The following is a 13,899-nucleotide window of genomic DNA, read 5'->3' as shown; positions in this document are numbered from 1 at the left end:
GGGTGGGTTGGCTCTGGTACCTTTTATAGGCCCTCTCCTTGTTGCAGACAGCAATAGAACAAGCGTGATTAAACCAAGGCTTTTGTTGCATTAGTCAAAGGATATGAGAAAGGAATGTATGTTTCCATGCCCGAGAGAATAACCTCAGTAAAGTGCAAATCACACTAGGATGGCTCCCGGCCATAGAAGCAATAATCATTCCAGGGAAAATCAAAGAAGTACTGCCTGAGGGTCTCCCAATCTGCAGCTCCAAAGTGCCACAGACGACGTTTCTTTGGAAGGTCCACAGGCCTTATCAGAGCAACAGGACAGGTTAAGATAATAAGGTTGTGATTGGAGGAGCCCAACGGAGAGAAAAGATTAACAGTGTAAGCAGAAGGATTATTTGTAAGAAGGTGGGAAGGGCTCCATCACTGCGTCACACATCCCTGCCCGTCGGTCAGCTTCAGCAACTGGAGGAGAAGTTCTCTGACCTTTGCTAGGTGACTGTGTTAGCCACTGGACCACACGGGATACCTGTACACCTGCTGCAGCCTGGCGTGCTACAACACTTGTCTGTCGCTCACTGGGTGGTAAGTGTACTGTTTTTTTTTCTTAAATGACTTTTATTGTCGATGCATTGTTTTCTTAGTGTTTAGGACTAAATTGCATATCGCAACATGTGTTCTGATGTAAAAAAACTGCTGGAAGATTGCAGACCACTGCCAAAAGTAGGAGGGGTACTGTGCATGTAGGTAGGATTTTTTTTTCTTTTTGTTAATCCAGTGTTTTCTTGGTCTTTAGGATTATATTGCATATTGCAATGTGTGTTTTGATTATAAAAAAAAAAAAAAAAAAAAAAAAACAGCCTTAAGACTGCAAAACACTGTCAAAATTAGGAGTGGTACTGTGCATACTGGTAGCTTTTTTGTTTTTGTTTTGTTCTTTATGCACTGTTTTCTTAGTCTCCCACTCTCCATCCTCTCCACATGGCCAAACCACCTCAATTTATTTCTCCTAACACTTTCTATCACATCCACATCCACACCACAACACTCCTTCACTTCGTCATTAGTCAATTTGTCTCTCCATGTAACTCCACATGCTCCTCTCAAATAACTCATTCCCACTGCTGTCACTCGTGGTTTGTATCCTTTCAACAAGGCTGAAGCTTTGCTTCCATGTTAGATTTGGTATGACAATACTATCATGCAGTTACCTTTTTACTTCCATAACCACTACACTATTCCTATCGCTGCTTTCAAGAATCAGCAACCTTTCTTCGCTGCTGTACCCTTTCAAGCACTTCATCTTCCTATCTTCCATCCTTACTCATCAAACTATCCAAGTACAGTACTTAAATGCACTCACATTTTCCATTTCCTCATCATCCAACCACACTGTGCATTCAGTGACTTCACTTCTCTCGAAGACCAAAACTTTACTCTTCCCTACAGTCACCTTTAGATTCTGTTTTTTACACACTCTCCAAACCCATTCACCAAGCCTTGCAGTTCCCTTTTGTCTTCAACTAACAATACAGTATCATCTGCAAACAACAGAACAGGAAGTTTCCAAATGCAGCCCTTTCTCATTAGGGCCACTCCAACATTCACTGCCCTACTTTTTGTCTATTATAACCCCATCCATATATAGATTGAATAACCATGGAGACTGACACATCCCTGTTTCAATGCAACATTCATATAGAAAAATTCACTATGTTCACCATCCACACACACTGCAGCCTTAGCACCCTCATATATACTCTTCACGGCATTTAATAACTTCCCATTTACTCCATATATTCTTAATATTTTCCACATTCTTTGCCTATCCACGTTATCATATGCTCCCTCCAAATCCATGGAGGCCACATAACTTCATGCCATTCTCATGAAACTTTTCTACTTAGGACTTAAGGATGAATATCTGATCTACACAACCTCTTCTCTTCCTAAAACCTCCCTGTTCTTTTCCAACTAATTCCCCTGTTATTTCCCTTGCTCAGTCAATAAGTATCCTACCATATACTTTCCCTATCTCACTAAGAAGACAAATGCCCCTATGATTACCACATTTAATTTCTCAAGTTCCTTTGTACTGGGGAAATATTACACCTGACTTCCAATCCTCCTGGTCTCTACCTTCCTCCCAAGCCACTCTGCACACCTTCCATATCCATTCTACTACTCTCCCTCCCCCATGCTTCTATATTTCACTATGCACTCCATCAATTCTTGGAGCTTTCCCCATTCTGACTTTCTTCACTTCTTCCACTACTTCCATCCTACTGATCTCTTCCTCCCTTCTCACCTCCCTCCTCCCACCCATTCCCCATCCACTTATACTTGCATTACTTTCATTCTCCATGTTTAACCCCTTAACCGCGGGGCGTCACTTTCGTGACGCTTGGGAGCAAGGGATCATACCGCGGGGCGTCGCTTTTGTGATTCTGTGTTATTTTGAATTCACCCGGGCTTTCAAGTGGGGGCTTGTATCATCTATCAGTACTGACAATGTCCAACACTAGTCAGCACTCCTAATCTCATCTGTACTCCCATCCATTGTTGACAATTTAGCCATTTCTCCCCGTTCTTGACTCCCCTCCCTACCCCCCCTCCATTACCCTACCCTCTCGCCTGCCCGGCCATGCTACGCTAAGTAAATCTTCCCTGGAATTTTTCACTGATTTCATCCATTGAAATAAGCCCTATGTCGTATTCTTATACCAAATAATATATACAAGAAAGAAATCAGGTAAGTGAGAGTGCCATACACCTGGAATTGGCTAATTATCACCTGACAACACCTCACGTGCACTCGTTCGCTAATTTTCGCTGTTTTTTTCCCCTTGAAATATGCTGTATTATCTATTTTCGTAATAAATATACATGTAAGGAGAGAAGGGAGAGGCCTAAGTGATATTTACATTCACCTGGAACTACCTAATTTATAATGTATTGTCTAGATTTCCTGCCAATCATATCAGTGCTACACAAAGCTGTTTCAAGATTTAACATTGGTAGCTCTGATTATATATCTCCTAAGTAGGCCTCTAATCTATTTTCGTAATAAATATACCTGTAAGGAGGGAAGGGAGAACCCTAAATGATATTTACATTCACCTGGAACTACCAAATTTATAATGTATTGTCTAGATTTCCTGCCAATCATATCAGTGCTAGACTTAGCTGTTTCAAGAAGTAATATTGGTAACTCTGAATAACCCCTAAAGCAGGCCTCTAGAGTCTAGGCTAGCTGGCCTGGCAACTGCATTATCAGTGTAGTCTCATCTTATGAAGTGAGAGGACGTATGTTTCATCTTGCTGACTTCAAGGCCTTTTTTCACCCCCATGCAAATGGCTCTGTGACCTTTACCCCCTACTAAACCTCGTGTGGAAAGAGGTAAAGGGCTGACAATTGATAAAAGAGTGACTACGATCTTTCTATTGAGTAAAACAGTGCAAGTGGAATTGTAAATAATGTGTAAACAGCAAGTGAAAGTAATGAATGTAAATATACGTGAACAATGGAAAATAGTTTTATAAGTTATTTCAAGTGACAGTGCATAACACTGTAAATAAAATAGAAATGTAAATAACGTAAATAAAATAGAGAACGTAAATAGAAATGTAAATGAGTAGTATTATAAGAATACGAGTATATACCCTAGGAGTAATGAAAGTGAAAGTTTCACTCTAGCATGTCTGAATGTTATGAGTTATGAGAGTGAAGATGAAAGTGACATTCACTCTCAATGCCAGTATACAGGACGAAAGTGAATGCTACGTATTTTACTGAAAGAAATTGAATCCCTACAGTGACAATAAACTAATACTACTGAAGGAAACTTATGGATAAAGACTGTAGATATATATAAGTGTTATATAGTAATAGAAATATAAAGTGTGAGGGGTTTTATGAATAATAAATGACAGACTACCATGAGCGAACTAGTGCCAGTGCGACGATCAGACGCGCTCGTAATTTCCATTGCTTTCACAGTGTTTTTTTTTTTTAGTATGGATCCCAAACTACTTGAAAATTGTAGAATAGTGTTTATAGTGTTTGTATCTGGCTGTGGTAATCATATTACGGGTTGTTGGGAAGTGTAAAGTGGAGACTTTGTTACCCTACTTCAGAGGTCTCCACAAGTCCTACGGTAACCGACGAAGGCTCAACAATCATTCCAGGAGAAAGCTGAAGGTATGTGCCATAAGCATATGTAATTTTATTATTCTAGGACTAATAACTGATTTTTGGCAAATATTTTTTGAGAGTCTGTCAGAGCCCAAATAACCCCGCGGCACACGCAAGTAATTGGTAAACAAGCCCGCGGTGTAGGGGTTAAAAATTCCTTAAAGTGTTTTCTCCATCAGCTTACTTTTTCTCTCTTCTCCACTATCAGCATACCATTTTTCTCTTCCACTCCCCTACTGACTACTTAATCACCATGTCTAGCTCAATTTACTTCCTTCCAGAATATTTTCCTATTTTCCCTCCACTTTGAAATTGTAATGAATAAGCACATAGTTAAACATCATGAATCCAGCAACTTAATTAGTGATAGACAGTATGGTTTTTGCCATGAAAGATCTACCACTGATATACTCAATCTCCTAATTCACACCATATATCAATCAATTGACCAACATGGAGAAACTCATGCAGTAGCCCTTGATATTTCTAAAGCTTTTGACAGTGTGTGGCACCGTTCCCTGCTATCCAAACTCCCTTGCTATGGACTAATGACTCTTCTTCCTCTGATTTCTTCACATCTCAGAGACAGAAAGATAAGAGTAAAAGTAGATGATGTAAATTCCAATTTCCACTTAACGCCTGCAGGCCACAAGGATCAGTTCTGGCTTCAACCCTATTCCTAATTCATATTAATGATCTCTTATCTGTCACACACAATCTCATCTATTTATATGCAGATGACTCAACACTTCACAGTTCATTCACACTTAAACATCCATTCACAAATTATAATATCTCTAATTCACAACTCAGTACAGCCATCTCCATAAACCATGACCTATCTAGCATCGCTGAATGGGGACAAAATAACCTTCTCACTTAATGCTAGTAAAACCAAATACTGTACAGTATATACAATTTACTACTAGACAGATATTGCCAGATTCCTATATTAGTTTCAACGATACTAATATTCCCATCTCAAAAAGTATCGGAATTCTCAGTGTTTCACTTAACAATGCCCTCAGCTGGACTCGTCATGTTAGATTACTTGCTAAAACCGCCTCAAAGAAACTTGGATTATTGTACAGAGTTCTTAGCTTCTTCACTGACGAGCAGTTAGCTATAGTTTATAAGAGTCATGTGCGTGGTTGGGGGCGCCCATCATCCACCCACTTCGTGTAGTGGTACTCTGTTATTTAGGGTAGTTCTACAATGAGTGGCAAGCTAAATGATTTCCTGTAAACCAAGAAAGCATTTACAACATTGGGTGATAACCTTAAAACCAACCAACACGTGTTCCCTACGTGACAATAAGGCAGAGGGTTAGTGCACCTCTCTAGAAAACAACTAAAAATATGAACAAGAAGCCTCTGACCAGGACTGACCAAAAGGTAATGGCTAAGGACCGAACAAAGGACATGGTCTCAGAACCCTGCAGCCTACTGGAGCATCAACAGGTCATGGGTGAGGACACATTACATATTACTGTATTATTGTACACTGTATGCTATACATATACAAATGTTACATTAATTTTATGTATTATTACATTAATTATTATGTATGTGGTATTATTACTGTACATGCAAGTCATACTGCTTCTATAGTGTACAGTGTAAGACGGTTCCAAGACAATTCACTGTCATGTCAATTCGTCGTCAGACAATTCCCCTTCAAAACATGGACAATTCCCCATCAGGACAATTTGCACACTGGACGATTCCCTGTCAGGACAATTTGCACCCTGGACGATTCCCCGTCATCAGTAATCTACCTCTCAACCTACCCAAAAGCCACTCAACCTCTACTATAATAATTTTACTAAATGTCTAATACAACTGTATAATGTATAATAAACTTATGTTTACTGAACTAGTACCGTAAAAATCAAATGTTACCCACTATTGGATCCTTCGGCTATGCTATGTACATTATATACACCGGTATATTTTTTATTTTCCTTTTTCTCCTTTTTTACCGTATTTACTGTATATGACCACTCATCATCATCATTCATCACCATCACATCATCCACATCAGAGGGAGAGCTGGGTGGGGTAGGCAGAGTTGTGGGTGATGCAGGCTTACTGACACGAGTGGATAGGCTGGCTGGGGGTTGAACAGGTCTGATGGGGGAGACTGGTGGACCAGCTGTTTTTGCTGGAGTACTTGCTGGTGTGGACGTTGATGCATCACTATCTGGGAACCCCACACATGAACAGGAGGATACGAGTGAAATGTTTGCTGTTTTTGCATGTTTACCCCTCGTGAAAAGTCCCTGATGTATGACTGATTACCACATGACGGCGATTTTGGAAGTCATCATAATGGCCATGAAAATGAAGCAATTCATTAGCTGTGTAGGCTGGATTTCTCTCCATGAATCGGATGATCTTTCGAAATGATTCATCAGCATCAACATCTTTCCATGAGACGAGCATACTTCTTTCTTCTCTTCCTTATCGCTTGAATCCACCTCTTCCACATCTTTCTTTTCAGGCAAAAGAACAAGAACACTACTGATGATTTCCTGATCAGACAGAACTGATATTCCACCAAATACCTGTATTACAGAAAATTGCAATAAAACTGCGGTGTGTTGCGGTGTTCACACTGTTAACCTTAAAACAATGGCGGGGACTGCGGTGAGGTGCTCTGGCGACAAAAGAATGAAAACTTTCGGGCGGGGTGGTTGCGAGGTGAATTTCAAATGCCGGTTAAGTCCTGGAATTTCCCCGGCTGATCGATTTTGGAATTTTTCTTAAAATTGTCCGGTCTAGCGCCAATTCCAGTTGATTGGCTCACGGATAATCGAGGTTCTACTGTACTTGGAATGTAAGGGGTGAAAATGTTGAGGTGAAAGAGAGAGAGATTGTCCAGGTGCTTGAGGGTGTGAAATGGATGTATGTGGATTAACTGAAACTAAGTGGTGAGGTGAGGGTGTGAGAGAATGGGAGTATGGATGGGGTATATGCACGGGAGTGGGAGTGTGTATTGTTGTGGGTAACAGATGGAAGGAGAATATAAGAGAGTATGGATCGGTTGGCTCAAGGATTGTGTGCGTGTATGCGCCAACGCAAGATCGTGCAAGCAGAGTGAGAGAAGAGTTCTGGACAAATGTGGAAACATGCATGGACAAGTTTGAAAGGAATGAGAGAGAGTTTTTGATTGGAGATATGCATGGAAAAGTAGGGAAAGTGAAGGTGGATGGAGTAGTTGGTGAGTGGGGTGTGCCTGAAGAGATGGATGAGAAAGGCAGTGCTTTAGTGGACATTTGTGCCAGGAGGGGGTTGGTGATATACAATACCCTCTTCAGGCAAAAAATGATCCATAAGTATACGCGTCATGTCATGAGAAGGGTGAGTAGTGAACTGAATGAACGGAAGGCAATGACTGATTATGTGTGTGTGGATGAAATGATGAGGACGTGTGTAATGGATACAAGAGCATATAGAGGATGAGGGAGAGGACTTTCTGAACAGCACCAAGTGGTGATCAGAATCAAGGTCCGAAGGAAATGGAGAAACAGAAGAAGAGGAGGACAGGAGGAAGTAGTTCATGCAAGGAGAGTGGAAGAGTTGCAAGAGGATGGAAAAAAGGCAGAATATAGGAGGGAAGTAGAGAAGCGATTGGGTAAATATGGACTGGAGCAGATGGGAGATGTGGAAAGTGTGTGCAAGATATTCACAGAAGAAATCTGTGCAGCATGTGAGGAGGTGCGTGGGTTGCAGAGAAGACGAAAGTGGGTGCAGGGAACAGCATGGTGGAATGAAGAGGTGAGAGAGGCTGTCGCACAAAAGAAAGCATATATTGAGTGGGTGAGAAACAGGGTCGTGGAAGAAGCTGGGAGACGGAAGAGAGAATTACATGTAGAGAGGAAGAGAGAGGTGAAAAGATTAGTAAGAGCAAGTAAGAAGAGAGTGGATGAGGAATTTGGAAGGAAAATGAGTGTCAAGTGGAGGGAATGTAAGAAAATCTTCTGGACAGAGGCAGAGAGAGTTAGACAGGGTGCCAAATAAATTAGTTGGGGAGTGAAAGATAAAAATGGTAAACTACTAGTAGAGAAGGAAGAAAAAGTGAACAGATGGGGAGAACACTTTAAAGAATTGCTGAACATAGAGAATGAAAGTAATGCGAGTGTCAGTGGCTGGGGAATGGCTGGGCGACGGAGGGATGTAAGAAGGGAGGAAGAAATCAGTAGGATGGAAGCTGTGGAAACAATGGGGAAAGCCCCAGGAATTGATGGAGTGTGTGGTGAAATGCTGGAGCATGGGGAAGAGGCAGTAGCAGAATGGATGTGGAAGATGTGCAGATTGGCCTGGGAGGAAGGTAGAGTCCCAGAGGATTGAAAGTCAGGTATAATTATTCCCCTGTACAAAGGAAAAGGGGAAAAAGAAATATGTGGTAATCAAAGAGGCATTTGTTGTCTTAGTGTAATACGAAAAGTATATGGTAGGATACTTAACGACAGAGTTAGGAAAATGAGAGAGGAATTTGTTAGAGAAGAAAAGGGAGGTTTAAGGAAGTAAGAGGTTGTTTAGATCAGACATTCATTCTTAGATCTTTAGTGGAAAGGTTTCCTGAGAAGGAAAAGAAGTTGTATGCAGCCTTCATGGATTTGGAGAAAGCATATGACAGAGTGGGTAGACAAGAATTGTGGAACGTATTAAGAATATATGGAGTAGATGGGAAGTTGCTGAATGCCGTGACGAGTATGTATGAGGGTGCTAAGGCTGCAGTGCGTGTGGATAGTGAACTGAGAGAATTCTTCTATTTGAAGGTTGGATTGAATCAAGGATGTGTCATGTCTCCATGGTTATTCAATCTGTATATGGATGGGGTTATAAAAGAGATGCAAGGTAGAGCAATGGATGTTGGAGGGGCCCCAGTGAGAGAGGGCAAAATTTGGAAACTCCATGTACTGCTGCTTGCAGATGATACTGTGTTGTTAAGTGAAGACGAAGGGGAGCTGCAAGGCTTGGTGGATGAGTTTGGGATAGTGTGTAAGGGACGGAATCTAAAGATGAATGCAGGGAAGAGTAAAGTTATTGTCTTCGAGAGAAGTGAAGCCAGTGAATGTACAGTGAGGTTGGATGAGAAGGAAATGGAAAATGTGAGTACATTTAAGTTCTGTACATGGGTAGTGTGATGAGTAGGGATGTAAGTTTTGAGGGTGAAGTGCTTGAAAGGGTACAACAAGGAAGAAAGGTTGCTGGTTCCTTGAAAGCAGTGATAAGAAACAATGTGGAGACGTTCCACTAAATTAACTACACAAAATTCAGAAAGAAGCTGTTAGAATTATCAATAACCCTGCTATTACTATACAAATAAACTACCTCCCTTACAAGTACCAAGGAATGTTGCTTCTCTTGCATTATTTTACACATACTGTACTTTTATGGCAAACGTTCAAAGTTGCATCTATTGTGCCACCTCTCCATGCCTTCCCTTGTGCTGCACAGGCATCTGGTAGTGTTCATGACTGGAATGTCATACTTCCATTTTACAGAACTTCCACCTATCAGAATCTTTTATTCCCCAAACTGCATCTCTCTGGAACAGACATGGGGCCGAAGCTGGCTTTGGCTTCGGTTTCAGAACTTTTCCAGTATCCGGCTTCGGCTTCGGTTTCAGAACTTTGTAAGGGCTTTTGCTTCGGTTTCAATGCCAAGGGGCTGACTTCAGCCCCAACTGCAGGATAACATGCCAGGATCAAGAATGGAATATGTCCAATCACTCTTTAGACTGTTAAATCCTGTGGGATAAACAGTATTGGCTACTGCACCAAGATCATGAAATGAACAGGTCTAGAACATGTGGCTCCTGCATCAGGTCAGCACTAACTTCAGTCAGGGTTGTCAGATGATGCCAATTTTGACAGACTTGGTCAAAAATTACTTTCCAAAATATTGGTGTTTTGCAAAAAAAACATACATTTTCCTTGAACCTTCTTGTGAAAAAAAAAAAAAAAAAAAAAAAAAAAAAAAAAAAAATTATCAACAGTAGAAAATGTCAATTCCAAAAAAGTGTATGAGAGTTTGAAAGTTTATTGATAGCTCTGTCAACTCCCAGCTGGGCCACCTGGCAACCCTGACTTCAGCTGTGATGCTGTCCCCTTGGAAATACTTTAGTAGCCTTTGTGGATTTTAAAAGAAAAGGAGCTTGGATTATTGCCTGTTGCCATCAGCTTGTACTCTCTGAACCTAAGAAGGCATGGCATCTAAATCTAGTGTAGCCAGTTTCTTTGAGCTACCCACAAATATAGATGAGAAGGCCAGCTTCAAAGTTCGGTGCAATGAATGTGGTACAGGAGGCACTGGGCATGGTAGCTTTACATCTTCATTTATTAAGCACATTAAGGTACATCTACTCTCATTTACTTATGGAAATTTGTACAGAACTTCATACAACACATAAGACTAAATATCTGAAGGACATTTGGACATTCAAAATTTGAGTAAGTTTGACAACTTGGTCTAGTCCTGTATTCCTTGATTTCTTTTTCCAGAGAAAGCATGAAGATCTACTGAAGAGGCGCAAAGCTGAGCAAGCCAAGTCTACTTCTCAGCCATCAACTGCTTCATTCTGCATGACATCAAAAAAGGCCCCCAAATGTAAGCCCTCACATCTTCATCAGGCTGAAAAAACTGATGCACTAATTATGTTTATTTGCCAAGACTTGATGCCTCTCAGTACTGTTGAGAGTAAATCCTGCCAGCAATTACTGCATACACTTGACCCATGCTACCACCTTCTAGACAGGAAAAAGCTTTCGAGGGAGCTGCTCCATGATAAATGTCTGTCAGTTATAACCAAGATCCAAAGTCAGATGAAGCAAGCCAAGAGCATCTGCCTAACCACTGCTCCATGGTCCAGTCGCCACATCCAGAGCTACACTGGCATCACATTACATTTTATTTTGATGTGGACGCTCAAACTAGGCTGCAAGTGATTTAAAGGTAGCCACACAGCTATGAATATGTACAGTCAATACCTAGTAGTCACGACCACCTATGAAGTTGGTGATCAAATTACTCACATCACCACTGACACTGCTGCCAACATTTTGAAGGCCTTTCAGGGTGAGCAAGATATTCTCAGTCTGCCAGGGTACCAGAAAAAAGTTGAGCCATCTGCTGATGACAGTTACAGTGATTCTGAATCTGATCTTGATTAACTTCATGGCCACACTGAACAGACATATGCCTTCCAAGACTGCCCATCCAATTACCCCTCTGATGAATCTGATGATCCAATGGCTTTTCTTCCAAAGCATGACTCATGTTTCACTCACACCCTGCAGAATACCATTAAAGATGGATTTAAGACAACTGGACCTATAAACAACATCATCTCAAGGGCTTCTGCCATTGTTGCCTATGTGAGAAAGTCCACCCATGCCTCTGACCTAGAAAAGTACCCCAGGCTACAGACTGCCAACGTAACTACGTGGAACAGTCAGCCGAAAATGATTCATTCCATCTTGGCCATACACCCTCTGAGCTAAACAAACTTGACTCTCCTCAAAATCTCACCCATTATGATTGCACAATGTTGACAGATTTGGTCGAGATCCTGAGCACCTTCAAGGAGGCAACAGACAAATTACAGGGCCAGAATATGGTGACTTCCAGCTTGGTTATCCCAGTCATCCATGGTCTGCAGATAACCATTAATTCACCAGAGTCTAAATACAACTGTGGCCTGCTTGTAGCCCTCAAATCATCTTTAGAGAAAAGGCTGACAGTGTATAAGGAAAACACCATCTTTGTTCTGGCCTCTCTACCTGATCCACGGTACAAGATAGATTGGTGTTCCTCACGGAAAGAAAAAGATTCCATCAGAAAGACCCTCATGATGAAAGCAAATGAAAAGTTCCTCAGTCTTTACCTCCTATAAATAGTGGTACCAGTAAACAGCCTGTTCATATATGGTCAAAACTCTTCAGCTTCATGGATAAATCAGTTACAGAATCTGACCACATCACAGAGTTCGGTTTCCCAAGAAGCAACTAACTATCTGGCTGTACCCACCAACCCAGAAGATGAGGATCCCTTATTGTTCTGGCAGCAAAATCAGAGCCTCTATCCCACCCTGGCCCAGCTAGCTGAGTATCATCTCAGCTTTCCTGCATCATCGGTCCCAGAAGAATGTTTGTTTGGCATTGCTGCAAAGATTTTTTGGCCAGAAAGGTGTCACCTTACTGACCAGACTTTTGAAAAGCTAATGCTGATTCGCTATAATGCTCATCTGTAAGTTGCTAAGTGCCATGGTGTTGCTAAGTGCGGTGGTCATCATTTGTCAAGAACTTATTTTGTATCCAATGTAGCCCAATAAACAGTTGGTTACTGCAGAAGAATTTAATTTAAAAACATCCCTTTGCATGTTTTACGGATATACAAGCTTATCTGATTACAGATATCTTGTAGTGACTTATTACAGAAATGTTATGCCACTGTGGTGAACACAGCTTTGTTGTATATTTTTATGAACTTAAATGACACGTATTTGCTTAAATTCTGATATTCTAAAGGGTTGGTTACCAAAGCCGTATTGTGATTCGAAGCTGGCTTTGGCTTCGGCTCCATACAGTTTGTGTGGCTTCGGCTTCGGCTTGATGACTGTTTACCTGGCTTCGGCTTCGGCTTTCAGGCCAAAGGGCTGGCTTTGGCCCTATGTCTGCTTTGGAACTCACTTCCCCAAAGTTGTCTCCCCCTAAACTTCAACCTACGCTGTTCAAGTCCAATTGTTACAGATTTCTTATGAATGAAGGACACCAGGAATCTGGACTATGGATTATTTTTTTAATTCATTTGTTTTTTCTTCCTCTGTTCTGTTTAAAATAAATAAATAAATAAAAAACTTTACACTCAAACTCTTGCGAATTCCTCATCCACTCTCTTCTTTCTCTCTCACTAATCTTTTCACCTCTCCTCCCTACATATAACTCTCTCTTCTGTCTCTCAACTTCCTCCATACCTCTGCGTCCCATCCACTCACTATATGCCTCCTTCTTTTGCACCAGAGCTTGTCTTACTTTGTCATTCCACCATGCTGTTCCTTGCATCCCCTTTCGTCTTCTCTTCACTCCACACACCACCTAACATGATGCACAGATTCAGATTTCTTCTCTAAATATCTTGCACACACCTTCCACCTATCCCAACTGTTCCAGATCATATTGACCCAATCACTCCTCCACTTCTCTCTTATATTTTGCCCTTTCTCCATCCTCTTGCAACCTTTCTAGCTTCCTTGTATGGACTGCTTCCTCCTGTCCTTCTCTCCTATTCATCCATCGCATTTGCACCTTGACTTTCACCACCACCAAGTGGTGGTCAGAAAATCCACTCCTCCAACCTTTGTATGCTCTTGCACCCATTACATACCTTATTCTCTCATCCACACAAACGCATTCAGTTCACCACCTACCCTTCTCATCACCCGCCATGTATACCTGTGGATCATTTTGTGCCTAAAGAGGGTATTGGCTATCCCCAACCCCCTCCCCACACAAATGTCCACTAGAGCACTGCCATTCTCATCCACCACTTCTACAGGCACACCCCACTCACCAACTACTCCATCCACCTTTATATTCCCTACTTTTCCATTCATATCTCCAATCAAAAGCACTCTCTCATTCCTCTCAAACTTTTCCATGCATGCTTCCATATCTGCCCAGAACTCTTCTTTCACTCTGCTTGCACAGTC

At 41.4% G+C, this 13,899-nt stretch overlaps 1 protein-coding gene across 1 annotated transcript in view; it reads right to left on the bottom strand.

The window, feature by feature from the left end:
- Window positions 1–13,899, bottom strand: part of mRpS23 (mitochondrial ribosomal protein S23) — a 127,763-nt gene that overhangs the window by 66,071 nt on the left and 47,793 nt on the right. The window lies entirely within an intron of this gene.

The sequence above is a fragment of the Coenobita brevimanus genome, chromosome 37 (genome assembly GCF_032717465.1).
Source record: "Coenobita brevimanus isolate Jiangsu-jjx chromosome 37, ASM3271746v2, whole genome shotgun sequence".
NCBI lineage: Eukaryota > Metazoa > Arthropoda > Malacostraca > Decapoda > Coenobitidae > Coenobita > Coenobita brevimanus.
The sequence above is the reverse complement of the archived record's forward strand: the minus strand, read 5'-3'. Positions and strand labels throughout refer to the sequence as shown.